General features: G+C 49.3%; 1 protein-coding gene across 3 annotated transcripts in view; it reads left to right on the top strand.

Annotated features, from left to right (window-relative positions):
- The window catches only part of ELFN1 (extracellular leucine rich repeat and fibronectin type III domain containing 1), a 105,305-nt gene that overhangs the window by 55,699 nt on the left and 29,610 nt on the right, over nucleotides 1-19,996 (top strand). For all 3 annotated transcript variants that reach the window (XM_057416956.1, XM_057416957.1, XM_057416959.1), the window contains exon 3: nucleotides 1,976-2,110. The gene's annotated coding sequence lies outside the window, so the exon portion shown is untranslated. The remainder of the gene's footprint in view (nucleotides 1-1,975; nucleotides 2,111-19,996) is intronic.

The raw sequence follows: 19,996 nt of genomic DNA, 5'->3' as shown, positions 1-19,996 counted from the left end.
ATAATTAAATTTACCTATGGAGTCCCCATCTTCTCATGCATCGCAGCCTGCAACTCTTCTGCATCTTAACTGACTAGCTTAGAGATTATGCATGCAGTGATCACTGTTGAGAAAGGATCCCGTATGGCTCTTAGATCCCAGGTGGTATTTGCAGGACACTGCAGTTAGGAAAAGCATCACTTTTTTTCACTTGTAACCTGGCAAAATGTGTCTGGAAACCCAGAGGAACAAGCAACGGGGAGCCCCACCATCTGTCTTCCAGCAGCATCTTCTGAAGTGGAACTGCACTTTAAAGTCTCGCTAGTTCAGCCTTTCACTTTGCAGAGTACGTGTCCATCTCTAAAATACCAGCTCATTTTTTCATACCCCCATTATATTCCCATCCGGCATGCACTCCTGGAAATCACCAACCAAACATTCGCCTACCCGCATTCAAATACCTGCCCTTGCTCTTGCTCTACTGTCCTTTTTCCAATTTGGAGATTATATTTCATAACTGACCTCCAACTACCTACTGCCTCCCTGTGACACTTCTCACCCTTGTCTACCTGATTGATTGGTCTATTATGCTCTCCACTCTCCTGATGACTTACAGATTGCCTGGTATCTGTCAGAGGCTCGCTTTTGTTCTGTAATATTTATCCTTGGTGTTTTGCAACGCCATTCTTTCTCCCTGTCCACTGTCCTCCACCTGCCTCTCTTGTGAATGGCTAATTTGGAAGAAAGAGAAGAAAACTTCTGTGTAAAGAACCCTACCTGCTGTGAGTTCACACATACACCGGTTAAAAAACACATTCAAGACGCTGTCGTTTTCAATGGGGCTCTTTATTTTCTTTGCACCATTTGGAGGTAATAAAGTGGCACCAGATCAGACTGCGATCAGTGACACAGCTTGGAAGGCAGCCTTCTACAGAAAATCTCAACTGCATAAGTCAATGAAACAGCGACAGGGCAGGGAACAATCTTGTGTTTAAAGGGATGTGTAGGTAGGAAGGTTCTGCCTCTACTGGGGGAGAGGTCTGGGACGTGTCCCAAATCCATCCATCTCCCTGAGCTTGTCAGAGGCTGTCCAGCTCTCTGATGTTGTTCCAGGCTTGTCCCAGCTCTGTCCATCACTCTGACGTTTAATTAACTGCCTGTTCTCCTGCATCTTACACTGGATTTGTGCTGTCTTTCTGAAATACCTCTTAGGTCGTGTCTGAATATTACTAACGGGAGGAATAATAAAATGGTTGTCACTAATATTGCTATTATTGTTATTATGTTGATGATAATAAAGCAAGACATTGAATATCCCAAAGATTCCTGTTACGATCAGTGTTGCTTCTTCTTGCTGTATTGGTTGTCTTGCATCACAGTGGACAGGATCTTGACAGCAGTGGTAAAGCATAGAGAGCCCTGGCCAGCCAAGCATCCAAAAGTAAAAGAAAATCAGAGGGGGTTGGAAGTGACCAGTGAGGACAATAAAATCACACTTGAGATTTGAAAGCACATATATGAGACCAATCCCCAGGTGCAAGGATGATTAAGCAGCTTATTAAAATCTGTCTGTGCCGGGTGGTTGGTGCTGGTGGTGGCAGTGTCTCCTCACCCCTCCAGAAGCTCTGTGTTGATGTCTGTCTTGTACCATCTGCCCTGTGCATGCCCATCTTCCCTGCATCTCTCTCAGTCTCTGTCTGGCCTCTGTCCCATTCTTCTTACTTCAGGTCCCTTCCACTATTTCTTAAAGTCCTTCTTTCACTGGCACATGGATTTCTTTTCCCTTTTAGATACCCTGTTGAGCAGACGGTCTCATCTGGACGTCCCCTCGGTTCTCTTCCTTTTCACATCTGGTTCCTGTGTCTCTCTGTGTCTGATTCACAACTTGAGTAGCTGTGGTGTCCCTGGGATGGCTTCATATTAATCAAGCCATCAATCGACCCTTTGTACTCCTTGATGAAACTCCCTCTTACGTTTTCTGACTTTTTCCTTGCAGTTTGAACACCGGGCTTGGTGACCATCCTGTGGGATCCCAAATGCTGTGTCCAGCGTGCCTCCCAGCCCCTGCAGACAACAACTAGGAGACGTTCATGACTGTGGCAGGAAACAGCAGCAACACTCAGGCACAAAGGTAAGGGGTGGCCTTGTCGATTGCATCTCTGGAATGAGAAAAGTAGCTGGTGTGAGACTGATGGCCATGGGAGAGATCCAAAGGGGACTGTGTGCATGGAGGACTGGGTCATGAAGGGGAGACTCGTGGCATTCATTTCCAAGAGGAAAGAGGCTGGTGCAGTGATCCGGGGTTGTGTTTCTCACATCTCTGTTCTTGCAGTTGTTTATGGAGAGCCTCTTGTCTCTTGGTCAAGCATGGACCTTCCTGGGGAGCCCCTGAATGGTTGAGCTGTGGCAGTTGCACTCCTAAAAGTGTGGTAGCAGTGAAAGTTATCATGGTTATAATTTTGAGTTTTAATCATTTAAGGTTGAATTCACATTCTTCCGCTAGAATTTAAGGAATATCCCCTGTTAAGAATTAAGGAACGTGGAAAAAGTGGGGTTTTTTCCTCCTCAGATTAGAAGTACAGTGTGCGCCTCCATCTCAACTTCTACAAAATTGCATTTTACAAAGCAGAAAGAGAACATCAGGTTCATATTGTTGTAACTTAGTTTTCTAGGAGGAGAGTTTGCCCTGTGTTTCCTGTTGAAATGGCTAGCCGTGCTGGACATGCTGAAATTTCCTCTCTCTTTCTCATCTTCACATTGACATTATGAAAAGGGTTTTCATCCATCCATCGGAAGAAAAAGATAACTTTTGTACAAAGGTGCACAGTCAACAGGGTTGAGGTTTTTTTTGGGTAGCATATAATTTTTTTTTCACCCTGTTATTATTTAAAATATGCTTTCTAAGAGGACAAAAGGGGATAGTTTAATGGAAACAAATTTCTGAAGCAAAATGTGTAGCTGGATAAAAAAAGATTATTTCTGTTATTGCTTCTGTAGACAGGTGCATTTGGCATTTGAGTACAAAAGGTGTTAAAAAGTGTGCTTCAACTTCCCTTCAGTGTGCTGTTGAGATTGAAAAGAGTAATTTTTGGAGAAAAACTTTTCTCCGAGCCTCCATTTCCAGCATTGTCAGGTTTCTCACAGCTATTATCATGTTTTCACCTTTGCTTCTTTCACCTCATTTGTCCTTTCTTGAAGAAAATGCAGTGCTGGTCAAAGGTGTGCGGTCCACTGGTTGGAACTGGTTTGAAAGGGAGGCACAGTGGCGCTGGAGGTGCACAGGCATCTCTGAAGGCCAGATGGGACTGTGAGGATACAGTCCCTGATGGGAGGGAGGGAAAGACTGAGAGCCTGGCCTGGGGGTAGTCCTTTTGAAAGCATCTACAGATCTAGAGCTCTTAAGCCACCCTTTCCAAAGTGACTTTTAACCAATTAGGAATCTAAGCATCACTGAAGATAAGCAGAGTTTAGGTGCTCAGGTCCCTCCGGGCAGACAAAAATATCTCAGCAATGCAGACAGATAGACAGGGTTGTCTGTCCTGATGGATCCAGACCCAGAGCCAAGCAATGAATTACAAACATAAATGCCAAAAGAGCAGGCATGGGACATGAAGGATAAAAGACAGTTGTGTTATTTGAGCTGATAAGCTCTGCGTCTTGAAGATGCTTGCATCAAAGGCTCCTGCAGGGTTTCACAATTGAGTGTTATACCATCCAGCACTGAGTTACCAAAGATGTAAAACTGGACTTGCAGAGAAAGCTTCATGCCTGCCACAAAGGAGCAGAATAAGAGTTTGTTTTGAGAACTATTAGGCTGAATAATTTGGGATTGGTCTCTGTGGACACTGAGATATTGCTCCCCACAGAACAATTACTGCCATTGATGCCTCAGCTCCCTGGATCCTTCCTCCCTCTTCTCCGCAGCCTCTGGGTCAAATGCTGCTAGACAGCATGAACAATATTTCACCCTTCTTTGGTAATTATTATCCCTTCTATTCATTTCTCAGAAGCCTTTTCACAAGCAAGAGGTATTTTCAAGGGTTGCAAGCATTCATCTCACTGTACATTTCCGTGGCTATTTTTCTTGGAAGAGCTGAAGAGATAATTTACTTTATTAGACCAAATGAAAGGAGCTTATGAAGACAGCCTATGCAGGAGGTTTGGGAGCGATAGAGGAGAGCCCTCTGACATTGCCACTTTCACTTCTTGCAGAAGATGAAAAGTAGGTGTTGTTGTTTAGTTTTGTGCCATTCTTCTTTATATTGTGTAGGCTCTCTTTCAAACAGCTAATGCTGAGGTCTGCATGGTCCCATCACTGGTCTAGCCAGTAACACTTGTAGGGAAGCATAACATCTTTGATTGGAAAGCCTGGAGGCTCGCAGCACTGGATTGATCATCTGGGGAGGAGGTTCTCAGACTCTGGTGAGGATCCACATGATGGGGAGCCTTGGCCAGCCCATCCCTGATGTGGGCAGGTAGCCGGAGACACCCGACTGCGCAGACCCTTCTCCAAGCGGCTTCATGCAATGAGCAGATAACTGAAAATCATCTCCTGGGTAATTCAGTTCATTCATCAATTAAATTGTTTGCTGTGAACAGTTTGGCCCCATCCAGCTCCAGGATTTCAGCCTTGTAATTTTGCTGGCAGAGGACAATGGTGCCATGTCCGTGAAATCTGCCTGCCAACTGCTTCCCCTGCTAAGCATTTTCTAGGCTAACGATCTCAAAAACCTTGCCAGCAGCCCCAGCTCTGTCCCTTTCAGGGCAAGCCACTCATTTAAACATGAGCACCTCTAAATGACTCCATCTGCTAAGTGACGTTAGTAAAGAAAAGATTATAGCAGGAGTTATTGCCGTGTCCTCGGGTTATAACCCTGTTATAGAATGGGCTGGAAGAACAAGGGGACTGTGAGGAGCCGAGGCTCAAAACCACCTGGGCGACTGTCAGCTTGATTTATTTTCTTGCTCATTAGATAAATTAGAAAACTGGCAAAAGAAATCATTGCCCACTCTCAGATGCTTGGTGACCTGCCATGTGGCACGGGATGCTGGCTGCAGGGAGATGCGGCTCCTTCGCACCTCCCTGGCCCCTCTTCCCCAGCAGGAGGGCAGCGACATGGGATGGGACCTTGATCTGTTGGTGCCACACATCTCCTTGGCGGTCCTGTCATCCTAAACCATGAGACTGACCCACCTGGTGACCACTGGCACCCACTAAAATTTTGGTTTTCTCTAATACCGTTGATTTTTGCTTGCTTGTTTATGAACCAGGCCAATTTTTGTCTGTCAGAAGTATGGAGCTTAATGGTCAGACTTCCTCTTAATCCCTGGGTAAAATTCACTTTCCAGGAGGTCAGACTACAGTTACAGTGCCTTCCAACCTAAAACCCCAATGAAATATTCAAACTACATAACCAAATGTTAAATTCAGATCTTTTAAGCTGTCTTCAGTATGTTTAGCTGCATCCGATGCACTTCCATAGTATGAAACAAGGCCACTCTTATATTCTCACACACATAGTATTTACATACAAGTAAAAGCTTCCAGCCAGGATGTGCTATTAAGAGACTGCAATGCATTTCTCAGCCAACGTGGAGGAATCCCTGCTTCAAACAGATGCTGAAACAGGGGGAGGAACAGGGCAGGGATCTCATGGGAAGGACTCCTCGGGGTCCCAGCCTCTGCAAGGAGGTACAGCAATACCTGCCCTGCTGTCCACGGTCAGAGCAGATTTACTCTGTTCTCCATGCCTTTTCTTCTGTCCATGGGACTTCTGCACTGCCTGCACTGGGTCCTTGTCACCCTGTCTCTGATGGGACATGTGTGTCCCCACGTCTCAGCCTGCTGCCAGGTGTGTGCCCATATGTGCAAATGCTGCTGGGCGGCACAGCGGGGAGGAGATGGGGCTAATTCCTTCCTGAGACTCACAAGGAATCGGCTTATAGCCCGAAGCTCTGATTACTGTTATCCTGGCCAGCGTGATGGTAACCACTTCCTGAAATTACCCAGCTTTTTCCAACATCTAGGGGCTGGTTTAGACTCACCCGACCAATGTAAGCAAATTCCAGCCCTGGTTTCACCCCCAGTGGGTTTGAGGGGCTGTGTCAGTGCAGACTCAAGGCTGAATGTGGGGGAAGAAGTTTGAACCCTCAAATGCACCCAGTGGGAAGTGTGCCTGGGTGTGATGCCTGATCCCACCTGCCAGACGTGATGGAGCTGATGCAGAGCATCACCATCAGCCCCTTTCCAGGTGCCATGCTGGAGCTGAGCGCTCAGATTCACCTGCTGGGATCCTGGCAGCTAACGTGCCTCTGAAATGGCCGGCAAGGCATGGATGCTGTCAAGTAAAACACGGACTGAAATGTTTGGCTGATAGGATTAAACTGTGAATCCCACCTGTCTGCAGCATGAGATGTGGTACCACATGCTCCCACCTGCTGCTGCTCCTTGTCTCCCACTGCTGCCTGCCAAGCCTGTCCCGCTTGGAAATTAAAGTGGGGAAATCAAAGTCCTTCTCCCTCCTCTCCTGCTGTGCCTCTCAGCCACTGACATTAACACTGGAATGGCTGACATTAGCTTTGAATGGATTTTAATAACCTCCTTGTGAGCCTAAATTACCTGCGCAGCATGAGGTCCGGTGTGTGTTTGGAGACCTGGCCATGAGCAGTGTGCGTCAGGAGCTGGATCTGCTCTTCAGGCTGAAGACATGAGGACAGACCTGCTTGAGGAGCTGTGGTGGCTTCTGCCAGCGGCAGATGCCTGGCTCTGGAGAGCCACTGCTCTGGCATCTGCTGTCTGAAAGCATCCTGCCACCAGCGGGTCTGCAAGGGGCTTGTGAGCTTCCCAGCACTGAGGATGCTGGTCCATTTGGCCACCTCCATGGGATGTTTTACTCCCTTGTGCAGTGTATGGGCTGCTGCAGGATGGTTGAACCCCCTCAAGTTCCATGAATGGGAGCAGCCCCAGGCCCTACCATCACATGGCATGAAATAGCAGCCTTGGTTTAGCAGAGCCCTGTGGATGGAAAGCTAAATCAGATCATGCCTGGCCCAGCTGAGACTCTGGACTAGTGTATGGAAATCTAGCAAGAAGATTAAAAGGTGTCCCCAGGCAGAAGTATTTATTGCTTTCTTTGTGACGTGAGATGCGTGTGGTGTGGGAGTCACACGGACCATGACCTCCCCTGAGCATCTGCACGTGGGCAGCGCTGTGTCCCCACAGTAGCTGATCCTGGGGACAAGGCCAGAAAAGCTCCTTCTGAGATACAGGAGGACGCATCCAATTTGCGCTCCTGCACCAGGGATGCGGGCTTGGCATCAGCCTTGCAGCTCCTCCACAAAGGGAAAACCCCCATGTTTTCCTCCTCTTTTACAAGAGGGAAAGCTGAGGCAGATTGTTAGATGGTTCTCACTTCTAGAAGATGAAGGGGCTTGGAAACATCTTCTGAAGTTACTTTTCCTCAGTTAAAAGTCCCAAGATCTAAGTGAATGATGCAGCCTCTTTGGCTGGTCACAGAATCGAAGCCTAATTCGTGTGAAAAGTGATCGTTTCTGACTGCTGTCAAAAGCCACATGTATTTCCAGTATGGAAATGGGAATATCCACAGGAATATGGACACTGGATCACAGCAGGGTGGGTCAGCAGCTTTTCCAAGTCAGGCTCAACAGGGCCTGTGGAATCACCAGGCACCTCAAAGAACTGAGGACTGAAAACAACCCCTTAGGAAAAAAGTGTGTGATAATGATTGAGTTATATTTAAGAGGCTCATTCGTACTAAGTAAATGCAAATAGTTTACATGGAAAATATTTCCCATTAAGCTTATTTCTACCTAAAATGCTAACAGATTGAGATTATGACTCTAATGATTATTTTTATTGCTGGTTTGCATTTAAATGGCATAAATTTCCCCCCACTGTTCTCTCTTTGGGTTAAATCAATAAACCCATTAAGAAGGTTCATCTTCCTCTAAGATTCCTCCCTCTCTTCTTTCTGTCTCATCTCCACTGCTGCCCTTTCTATCCACCCACTAGCAGTGATTTTTCAGAGCTGCCTCCAAGACAGTGGTGCTGAGGATCTGAGAATCCCCTTTGCCAGAGCAGAGTGAATCTGGTCTTTGCTGAGACAGGAGACCACAGAGGAGCAAAACCGCTGTCTCTTTCCCTCAGCTTGGGACATACTGCAAGGAGATGCCATTGAAGTCTGCTCTTCTCTTAGCCTTTCCCCTCCTGTTTTAACAGAGAAGCTATACCTGTCATGCTCCTTCAAACACTGGCTGCGGCTCACTGAGGAGGTGCTGGATTTCTGTTTGAAGAGGAATTACCCTGATACATACACAGCGAAAGTCATTAAGACACTGACCTTTAAATTGAGCTTCTTCCTGTTCATGTAGGGAGGAGGTAGGTTGAGTGCCCAAATCTTATTCATTTTAATGACAAATCCCTCACATGGAGGCTTGGAAATGCTCGGCTTTAATGCAATTTGCCTCCCTCTGCTGCAGCTTGGCTTTGCTGTGCAGGGTTTGTCTCTGCCTCCCCTGCATAGTGACAGACCCTATAGATCTGCTCCAACCCTGCTGTGCCCAGGTACCATTGTGTATGGATTTATGAGCTGAGGGCAGTGCTACCACAGGGATCTCCACGCTCCTTAATCAGTATCACTGACCTTTCTTTTCTCCATTACTCTCAGCATCACTTTTTTCCTAGCTTAATTTGCATAGGTTTCATGTTATCCATGTTCTTTGCTTTGTCCCTGTTATCCCATTACCCTGGATAATCAAAGCTGGCTGTAATAGAAACAGCAGAAACAATTTGCTTACCCTCCTATTACAAGATATTCCCTCTACTAAGTCTGAGAATACCTGCAGTTCTGTGGTAATGCTAATTAGCTGTGCATACATATCCAAAGTAAAGCAAATGACACCAGGATCCTTTGGGATGGTGGGGATTAAAGAAAGATAAGATATTATTCTCCTATTTCTCTGTGCTTCAGTGTCCCTACCCTCAGTGGAAATGGCTCTGTACTTATAGAATAAAATGTAATGCATGGCAGTGGGAGCCACTGACTCTGCAGAGAGGTGGAGCTGAAAGGAGCAGATTTCCCTGCTAGCAAACCTCCTATGAAAGTAATGATCCTTCCCAATGTCTTGCTCCTTGTCCCTCTTCCCAGTGGGATAGGATGGGACAGTCTGTGCTGGTTCCCAGGCCTCAGAGCCTGGTGGTGCTGGGCAGCGTGGTACATGAGCACTGATTTGCCAGGGCAGTGGCTATCCCCCTGAGCATCGTATGGGTGGAAAACCTCCTGTCCAGCCTCAGAGGCTGGTAGAAATAGTGGCTGTAAATCTGAATGCCCTTTGCAGTGCCAGGTACCTGCTGTTGGAAGTGGCTATTATGTCCGTCAGGAGACTTACATATCCTTCCTGTATCTTGGGCAACTGACACAGGAGTTTTGGAGCAGGCAAAAGTCCTGGGAAAAATAAGGAAGACAGTAATGAGAGAAGGGAAATCATCAGAAGAGGGGATATGCAGTGGCAGGACACATTGCTGGTACTGTCCCAGCCACCCCTCTTCATTTTGCACTGCGTAGCACCACAAGCTCTGCCTCACCACAGCTTATCCATGAGGATACACGGGGCAATCTCCCACCATCTGTGTGCAATATCCTCTAACAAGGCTTGCAAGAGGCTTTCTCCTGAGTGTCAGCCAAACGAAGAGTGATTCCCACATGCGTGCAGGACCGTCAGAGCTCTCCATGCAGGAGCAATCCCACTCAAGTCCACCCAGCAGCTCCTCACTGAGCTCCCCAGCTCCTCTGCCAGCAGCATGGACACACACCCTCAATGCACCCCAATGGATCTGGGACTGGCCCCAGAGCCACCAGCACAAACACAGTGTGTCCCCAGTTCTGGACCTTCTGCTTCTGCCACTCTCCCTGGGACGAAAGCTCCAGGAGGCTGGTTAGACAGCCCTGGCTCTCCCTCCAGCCCCTGAAATTGAGGAAGTCATTACTTATCTGCACTCTGATAACCGCTGTACCTTTGATGCAATACTCATGTTTGGGATTTCACCACATCTCTCATCCTCCAGGTCTGTCGGGGAGCTTTATGCAGCCATGACTCAGAGGCAGGCGTCAGTGGAGAGTCTGTAGATGCGCCCAGCAGCTGTCATGTGGAGGGTATAAATAATGTATATGCACCTATATACTCGTGCCCTACGAGCTCAGGACCTTCCCTTCCTGGGGGGAAGGATCCCTGCTTCATGCCCAACCATGGCTCTGACCATGCCAGAAGGCTCAGAATACACAGGCCTCCTCCACATCTGTCTGAGGATTACAGGGATGGGCAATAAAAGGGCTGATAGTGGTGAGGACTTGGTACTGCACGTCCCTCCTTGCCTGCTTAGAGCAGTGTAATAACTCCTTCCCTGTCGCTGAAGCCTTCACTGTTACTGCTCACCATCATTTCTATGTGCAGTTTTAAGACTGTAGATACCAAAGTGCCTTGCTCTCCTCACAAGCCTTATGGTCAGGAAGATGCTTTGAAGCCCACGGTGTTCATTCTTTAAAACCACCCAGGTGCAGGTTGTTGGTACAAAGCTGAAAAGGGCTTTTAAGGTGCTTGGGTGCTAGCCAAAGAGATTTGCTGGTGCAGTCAGGGCCCAACCAGCTGCACACCGAGGGGCTAAACAGAGCTGTGCTGTGCCTTGTGCTGCAGAGATGCAGGTGCATCATCCCAGCAGAGAGCTCAGCCCCGAAATACCTGAACCTCAGCAGAAGAAGCAGGGAGACTCAGATTTGAGTGCTGGCTGATGTCAGCCCTGAAATCAAGCCCTTTGTCTTATTGCCAGTCATCTGAGACAGTTTGGTTCTGATCAGGCAGCGGAAGCTTTAATTGTAAGAGTGTGTTTAAAAATGAAAATACAACATGAGTTTGACTCATAGGAAGGGGTGCTTGGGATTGGAAATGGGACAGTGTGTCACTGTGGGCATTGAGAATTTCTTATTGGTTTTACTTAGCTGAGGCAAGGTAAACTTCCTATTAACTTCCCTGAGAGAGCTTATAATGATTTGACCCTTAAAATTAAAGATCTGGAGCTAAGCTGACTCCAGCGCAGCCTCTGCAGCACGCTGAAACAGCCAGCAGCTTTCAACAGCAATTGCACTCAGTGTTGTTATGTGTCTTCAACTCCTGACATTATTTAGAGGAAAAAACCCAAACAAACAGGCAAAGGTTGAATTCATGGGCTTTGTTTCTCTGCAGTTCAAAGGATGCTACAGCCTGGATTTTAATTGGCACCGTGTTCTCCCAACTGGTACCCGTGGCAGTCCTGAAGACTGACACCCAGCCAGGCAGGCAGAACAGCAGCCAAGGAGGAGGGCTGTTTGAAGTGCTGGGTGCCTGCCACCCATCTGCAGGTACTCAGAGGTCTCCTCACCACCATTGCACTGATTTGGAGGCAGAGGAGCGTTGCTTCATTTCTGATCATTAATGCAACGGTCTGTTCTCTGTTTTCCTTCCACTGATCTCTCTGCACAGTCCAGGGGGAGCCACATATTGAGTGGCTTGTGCTGGAGATCACAGCACACAGATAATGAAGCTGTTTTCTTATCCTTTGTGTTTCCTAACAGTGCAGCTCAGCCTGGTCTCACACTTCTGCCTGGTGCCAGGTCTGGAGCCCGCAGGAGGCAGTGGGAGGCAGATGCTCTGCAAGCTGCCGACAGCGTAAGGCTGTGTGCCCCTATGGAGAGAAGCAGGAATAGCTCAGGCTCTGGACACCCTCAGCTTAACCCCAACACCTCGGCCAAATGGAAGTTGTCAGTGCTGACATGCAGACCTGCTCTGGTGTGTGGAGTGCAGGAAGCTGGTGGGATGGATGAGGTATCACCAGGGCTGTGAGCTCCTCAGCAGTAGAGGGGTGGGCTTTGCTAGGGTCAGAGCTAGGACAGTCCCCACTCTCCACCAAGGAGGCTGTGGCACTGTGCAGTGATGAATGAAGCACATTCTTGTTCCGAGCACAGGTGGGATGGGGAGCAGAGTGACCTGCTTTGATAAGCACAATCATCTTCCGTCTTCCCAACAGGGCTTGGGGGTTTCAAATCCCTTCTTGATTGAGACCTAACAACAGCATCTTTCCATCTCCCTTCTCCTCTGCCCAGGAGCAGGAAGGCTTTCTGGTCAGCAGCTCCAGCTGATGATTTCATTAATGCTTAGGATAGGGTCCCACCTGCTCCTCTCTGCAGATTCAGCATTGCTCCCACCTTTATACTTGCCTGCTTTCCTCCAACTCATCTCTCCTTCCTGAGCTGGCTAATGGCTCTGCATCCTGTAGGCTTCCACATCCCTCCACCTTTCCTGCTTATCTATGCTTTGACCCCAGGAAAGCACTTTTACACACGCCCTCTGCTCCATGCTCATTATGCTCTATGCAGATCCCTGCTTTGCCTCATGGGCCTTTATCATTACCACCACCATGGTTTCAATAAGTCCTGTGCAACACAAAAACATCAGAAAAGCATTGTCAGCCTGCCTGTCCCAAGCCAAGCTGTAGCTATTAGTCCCAAAAGCCCAGTGGGGTGGATATAGTTATTGCTAGGAAGCTTTGTATTTACCATGACCTTGCTGACATTACAGTAAATGCATTTCAGAGCCCAAGAAGTGTAAAAATAAACTGCAAGGAAATCAAGACAGCTAATTAGCCAAAGGTTACGGCTGGGCTCTGTGACTGTCAGCCCTTTTGAAGTTCTCCTTCACACAGGCAGATATGTGTGCAACGCCACTGCTCCTTTGAATAAATGTCTCGGTTTCCAGAGCGGCTTCCTAGCGGGATGTGAATAAACACAATGTGAGGCCTGTCACAGCAAGCCTGGGCAGGAGACTCACGTCCTTTAACCTTGCACTTCTCCAGCGCTGAAGAGCGTTTCATCTCGTGGAGTGGCTGATCAGTGTTGTGCTACCTCCCAGCGCCTTGTGAGCAGGGGTGAGGAGAGGCCAGAGAGCTGTCATTCTGCACGGTCAACCCTCTGCTCTGGAGGTGCTCCTTCTGCCTGGTGTCCCTGCCCTCTGCACTGTGGTCACAGTGGAGGAGATGGGTGGGCTGGGGGCTGCACCAGTCATCCGGGGTTTGGATGGTGCCGCTGGGGTGATGCTGCTTGGGGATGAGGAGCCTGGGGAGCACATCGTGGTCTCACCCCACATGTCCGTCGTTCCTCAGTATCTGATGTTTTCCTGAGGATGGAGTTGCAGGTACACCAGACATCACAAGAGGAAGAGGAGTGGAGGTCCTAGCTGAGCCAAGGGCTGAGAGAAGGGTATGACTGCCATACTGAGAGAGAGACTGAGAAGGTCATGATGGAGACCTAGGTGGAGCAGGGTACTGTGTCGAAAGGGGTGTTCTGCTCATGTTTGAGCAGGAGAGCCCTGGAGCAGCAAAGGACCTATGGGACTTTGAGCTGTGTTCTTTCAGCTGTGGGAGCTTCCTCTTCCATGCTCTGAACTGCTTCACACAGGGATCAGGAAGAGTTTGGGCACAATGACCTTATAGGTAACGCCAGTATCATCTGCATTGCCCTGTCCCTCTCCTCTTGGGTTTTCCTCCTTCCCTTGTTCTGCTTCTTTTTTAGCTCCATTTTCCTTTAGAAATGCAAATCCCATTGCAAGTCCCTCTTTATTCATTGCAGGTTTCTCCTCTTTCCCCCTTTCCTCCTACTGCTTCACTCTCTCCTGCTTGTGGCTCGTGCCATGTCATGCGTTTGCTCAGCATCGCTCCTCCTGGAACACTAATTTGCTGCTCATTTCCTTACAGACTTTACACCCCGAGCTGGGGCTTTGTGTGCATGTGTGTGTGTGATTCAATTAAACAAAACACAATGAAAGCAGGCAAAACAGAGGCAGACACAGACAGACAGTGATTCCCCTCTCTCCAAGGGCTAAGTCTATCTGCCTGTAAGCTTGGTCCCAGCATGGCTTTCTCATGTTGCCACATGGGTTTGCTTGTAACAGCCCTTCGGATCTCATGCTTGGGGTTTCCATTGCTTCACCGGGACCCGGGGATGGCTGCTGCTTGTGCTGTCAGGAGCTGGGGCTGCTGCACCAGAGGAGAGCTCTTTGCAGGAGCTGTCTGTTCCCTTCAAATAAACCCTGAAATGCCAAGTTGTCTTCAAATGCTCAGCATCCTCATCTCATCCCATCCCATCCCATCCCTTCTCCATCCCATCCCATCCCATCCCATCCCATCCCATCCCATCCCATCCCTTCTCCATCCCATCCCATCCCATCCCATCCCATCCCATCCCATCCCATCCCATCCCTTCTCCATCCCATCCCACCCCTTCTCCATCCCATCCCATCCCATCCCTTCTCCATCCCATCCCATCCCATCCCATCCCATCCCATCCCATCCCATCCCATCCCATCCCATCCCTTCTCCATCCCATTCCCTCTGCACAGCTCAGTCCCTACAGCCCTTGAAATCCTCCAGGTCTCCCCCTTCCCTCCTCCAAGCCAGCAACTTCCCTGCTGTCTATCCTACCCTACCCACATCCCCTGTCACCCTCCTTGTAGCAGATTCCCCCCTTGCTAGGACCAAGCTTTCTCCCACATCACACATTGTCCTTGCTGTGCAACCTGAAGCACAGCAGCTGTGCCATGGTGGGGTTTGTTTCCTTGGCTGACTGTTGGCCTTCCCTCCCACTGCCCTGTGCCCCTCTCTGTCATGCCCTTCTCTCTCTTGCTACCTTCCTGCCTCATTTTCTTTCCCCTTCTCCCCTCTAATCCATTCCTGCTGTGAACATACGTTTTCTTAGCACCTTTTGCTCCCAGTCATCTCCCTGGCAGGTTTCTCACCTCTCCCATGTGTGTTCGTGTGGGTGTCTCTCTCCTGCAGAGGCTGTTTCTGCTCACTCATGCCCGGCTGGCTCCTGTCTACCCTGTGCATCCAGCATCTTTCCCTGCTGGCTGTAAATCTGACAGCTCAAGTGGGTCATCAGTGCGAGTGCAAGGAGGTGGTCCCGGGAAGGGCAGAGAGCAGGCACAAGAGGCCACCAATGCCAGCTTACAGGGTGGGTGGGAGAAGGTGAGGGCAATGTTCTTGGAACCCAATACTGCTTCTTAGGTAAAAATACACAGCAGAAGTGACCCTCCTCCCCACAGCAGCCCCTGCCATGCAGAGCCCTCCTGAGGATCATAGAATCATGGAATAGTTAGGGTTGGAAAGGACCTTAAGATCATCCAGTTCCAACCCCCCTGTGAAAGTTTGTGCTGTGCCATCTCCACGGAGTTTCACGTCCCTCTGAAATGCTGGCAGGGCCCTTGTGCTGCTGAAAGGGAAACATCCCAAAGAGGGCAGACCCCTGTTCAACAGGGCAATTGCTTCTTGCCCAGATACCCACCAGGCATCCTCAGGCCTCATAGAGAGGCTCCATGCTTTGAGTCCCTGCCCTCTGTCCCTTACTTGTAACACCAAAGTTCCTTCTTTCACATTTGGAGGGCTCCTTCTGGTACCAAGGGGCTGTCTTTATCTCTGGCTGATCCAATGCTTATTCAAACATCAGGAAGAGGTGCTGCTCCCCATCCTCTGGACCATGGCGGTTGTGGTGGCTGTGGGATAACACTGTCCCTGAGTCCTGTCCCTGGTGACTCCATGGCCAGCAGAGGCAGGATGGATGTAATAGCATGGCCTACCTTAGTTTTGGTTCCTGGCTTTCACAGGTGAGACTGTCCTGTCACCTAGTGGGGATTTTCTTGCTGAACAAAGTCAAAAGATGGGGACAGCTTTGCTGGTCTGCAAGACCAGGCCTGGAGAAAAGAAGGCAAGGAGCTGCCTTGTGGAGCAGAGAACCAAGGGACCGTCCACCTTCCTCTTGAGCTTGACCAACACCTCAACACAGGGACCCACGGTCCCCACACTTTTGTCCTCATGGACCACAGGCACCCACAGCACAGGGATACATTTTAGCTGACAGTGGGTCTGCAGAATTTCCCATGCAGGCAGCCAATGCACCTGGAGCCATTCCCAGATGTCTCTCCTCATTAATGCCCCCTTAGCAATTTTCTGAGGACCAGACTCTAGCTCCAGCACCAAAACCAGCCCCTTCTTCTTTGATTTATGGATATTAGTCCATGCCAGCAGGCAAGAGGCATGGCATGTCTAAGTAATAGATAAGTTATTAAATTGGTTTTGACACTTCCCTTTCTCTTTCGTGTCTAAGGCTGCACCTTTCTTACCTCTCTAACATCTGAACCTGCATGCTGCCCTCAGAAAGACAACTTCCAACACAGTGCAGTCAGCATCACCTGGGAGCTCAATCTTAAAAGTCTATGCTTCCTCCTCAGCAGCCACAATCAGACTCTGGCAGAGAGAAGACCCTCTTATTCCCATCTCCAAGGGTATGTGCTCATGGTAACTGCTGGTGTGGCCAGGGCTGTGGGATGCTGTTGGTCCCACGTTACTTGTTCTGATCATAACACAGGACAGGCCAACTGCATGAGCCTGCTGGCAGCTGTGCCTGAAACAGAGCCCAGGCAGGGATCCAGTGTGGGTGAGTTTCTTCTGCAGCCATTCGGATGCTGGCTCCAGATCAGTAATGGCTGGTGCTGTCCAGCCCTCTGATCCAGGGACGGAAACCCAGATAGAATAGCGTTAGCTCCACCATCTCCAGTCTCCCACCTACCCAAGTCATGCTCTGGATTGGCAGCCACCCTTGCAGCACGTTGCTGACTTCCATAGTGCCATGCTGTTCCCAGAGCATGGGGCAGATAAGGTGTAGCAGCCAGCACTTGGCTCCCAGTGAGCTCATGATACTATGGCCTGGGAAGAGAGGAAAGAAATATCTCAGGACCTTGGCATGGGGCTGCTTTCATTTTCCTCTTCCATATCTGTGCTGTATAAGGATTCAGTATGCTCTGCACCCACTGGACAGCCCTTGGGCTCCTTGGGGTGCCCAGGATGATGTTTCTGTGGGGCATAAATCTCAGCACACGGCACCCTCCAGGGATGGTTGTTATCCCCTTCCTGTGCTTGGCTGCTGTGCTGCTCCCAGCCCTAATGCCTGGTGGCAATGTTTTTTAATCCCTGCTCCCTGTGGCAGTTTCTGCAGACCCATCTCCCTGCCCTGGTCTCTTGTTCCGGTCAAAGAGTAGAGGGTAGGCAGTTCTGGGGATCCCATCCCTCTACTTCTAGGCTTTGCAGACCCTCCAGCACATTCATTGCCCATCTCTGGACCTTGCTATTGGCACTGTGACATCTCTGATGAGCCAGTGAGGTAAGGTTACCTCGATTATCCCCCTTGATAACCCAAACCCAAGAAGTCCCTGCAGCTCATACACTGCACACCAAGCTGCTATGGACCGTACCTCTGAGCATGCTACCTTCACAGGAGCAGGTACCCACTGTGTACTCGTGAGCTTTGTGCACACCTGGTCCTCTCTGGAAGTTGTGCTCTTCTCCATTGCTTGCTAGGAACTGAACGACAAGCTTACCTGAATGGCTGTGCCCCTTGCAATACAGCCTGTCACATCCCAACTCCTCAGCTCAGCCAGGCTAAGCCAAGTTTCTCCCCTCAGGTTTCTCCAGACCTCTTGTAACCCTGCCGTAAAACAGCAATTAGAGTGCATCTAAACCCTGGCATCTCTCTCTCTTTGCAGCCTGGCTTAGCTGATCCTCCCCCAAAGCACCTCCCTCTCTTGCCCACATCCAAAGGGATTGTCCCCACTTTGCACTGCCCACACAACACTCCTGGTCCCTTCTGTGGCTCTGTGCCTCCCACGGCTCCCTAGGACAGAGATGAGGGGAAGCAGCAGGACGTTAGCAACTTCAGGAGCTCAAGAGCAGCTTGAAAATTATTTGTGTTCTCTTGATAAAAATGAATCTTTCCCAGTGGTAATAGGGCTGCTTTTGTTCAGGAGGCTCTTAGCCGTGATTATTGTTGGTTTTCAATTTAAAAACCAGACGGTCTATTTATAATCTATAGTGTGTGGACTGAGATTTTGTTTTGTTTAACCCTGCTTTTAAAACATGCTCCAAGTTCCACTACTGACAGCCCAAGGAAGCAGAGGGGTATCTGGCACTTGCAGACCCCATGAGTGAATTGATAAGCAAGACGAAGTTAATGGAGCAAGGCTGCAGTGATGCTTCGGGTATCTGGTGAGGCACTGGCACAGGATGCTCAGAGAGGCTGTGGCTGCCCCATCCCTGGAAGTGTTTAAGGCCAGGTTGGATGGGGCTTGGAGCAACCTGATATAGTGGAAGGTGTCCTATGATAGGGTGTTGAAACTGGATGAGCTCTAAGGTCCCTTCAGCCCAAACCATTCTATGGTTCTAGAATTCTAGGTAAGATGCCAGGTAGAAAATGTCTGGGGCTGTAGCAAAAAGTACTTTCAGTGGTGTTGGAAGGGCTCTGGACAAAAGTGCAGAGTACTTGGGCTATCTAAGGCCACACCACACACTTTTTCTCTCTTGTCCAAAGCAGAGGCTGATCAAGCTGACATCAGCACCATCCACAGTGCTCTCAGCATGGAGACAGGAGAAAAGCCAAACTCCAATCTTTGGCCTGGCACTGGCTCCATGTTGGCAAGGACCTCTTGTAGCTAATGCCATAGGTGCTGAGGTGATGGTGAGAAGGATGGTGGTCCTAGGGGTGCACTATGAGATGCAGCAGAGCACTGCCATAGAGTCTGGCCTGGGCTGAGAAGCTCTTGCATACACAATATGAACATCTCTACATGCTTTAGGCACTGGGCCAGTGTTGGCCTGGAATGGCCCCTTCCTCTCTAACAGCATGGTTTACCTCTGGCATGCCAGCCCTGAGTGCTAGTCAGCTGCAGGGCTTTGATTTGCCAAGGCAAGATATGTGGAGCATCCTGGCCAAGGATGCTTTAGCACAGAAACATTGTGAGATGGAGGCACCAAAACAGCTTGTTGCAGTAGTGTTGAAGGCGCTGCTCTGGGTGCCATTGGATGCTCTTATATAGGGCATGAGCTGCTTTGGCACGTTGGTGCATTGCTTTCAACACACAGTCCAGCATCAACACCAGGTCTGCAAAGGAGGGAAAATTCACACTTGCAAGTGGATGATCCTGTCCCTGTTGGCCAACCTTCAGCTCACTTGTTGACCCAAGAAGCTGCCTGTGGCAGTCTTTGTTATAGAAAGGTCTTCTGTAAGCCTTGAGTTCACAGCCAAGCTGGAGGTCACAGCTCTGCTGCCTCTGCCATGCTGTGTCTGTTCCCCTTCTTAATGCAGCTTATCTGATAGTGTTTCTGTCTCCATTTCCCTACACAGCCCCTTTTACTGCCATCGCTTAGTTATTTTCTTAATTAAATATAGATTATGGCACTGGGAATAAGGGATTATTACTTATTCATAAGCTACTTAGATTTTAAAGTGCATGTAGAGTAGGGCTTATCACACGTCTGTGTCTGCATCATTACCATGTCAAGGGCCAGGCTCTATGCAGGCTTCTCTGTCTGCTAGGGCTTCACCCACCACCTTGCTCATCTTCTCTCCCCATGGTCTCTATATTGAGAAGAGCTCTCTCACTTCTCCCTTGCTATCCCTTTTCCAGTTGAGGCTTATTTCCCAAGGAAACTCTTTTCAATGTCTCCCAAGCTGTTCCAGTCCCTCCATTACACCTCTGCTTTGCCCCCTCCCCAGGCTTGTTTGCACCTCTCTTCTGATGCTTTCCCCATCCCTCCCGCTATGCTTGCAGTTGAAGCTGGGCTGTTTTCCCTGCCCCCTGCGGGAGAATGGGGACTTATCAGGAGGCAAAGGTTTCTAGGGAATTCCTCCCAAAACCTGGGTAATTGCTGACTGAACTTCAGCCCTCCCAAGAGGTCAGGAGGTGGAGGCTGTTGGCAAGCTGGTGGGAGAAGAAGAGGGAGGAAAGGAGGTGATGGTGTGGGGCCATCATTCTCCCTCAAAGACTTGTGCTTCTCCAGTGTGCCCAAGCAGAAGGGTTAGGATCTGCTCCTTCCTCTCTGGGACAAGCATCAGCTTCCCAAGCCTTTCTCTGCCTTAAACAAGGGAGC

This window comes from Pezoporus wallicus, unplaced genomic scaffold (assembly GCF_028554395.1).
Source record: "Pezoporus wallicus isolate ANWC-B61680 ecotype Strahan unplaced genomic scaffold, APGP_CSIRO_Pwel_v1 scaffold_7392, whole genome shotgun sequence".
Lineage (NCBI taxonomy): Eukaryota > Metazoa > Chordata > Aves > Psittaciformes > Psittacidae > Pezoporus > Pezoporus wallicus.
The sequence above is the reverse complement of the archived record's forward strand: the minus strand, read 5'-3'. Positions and strand labels throughout refer to the sequence as shown.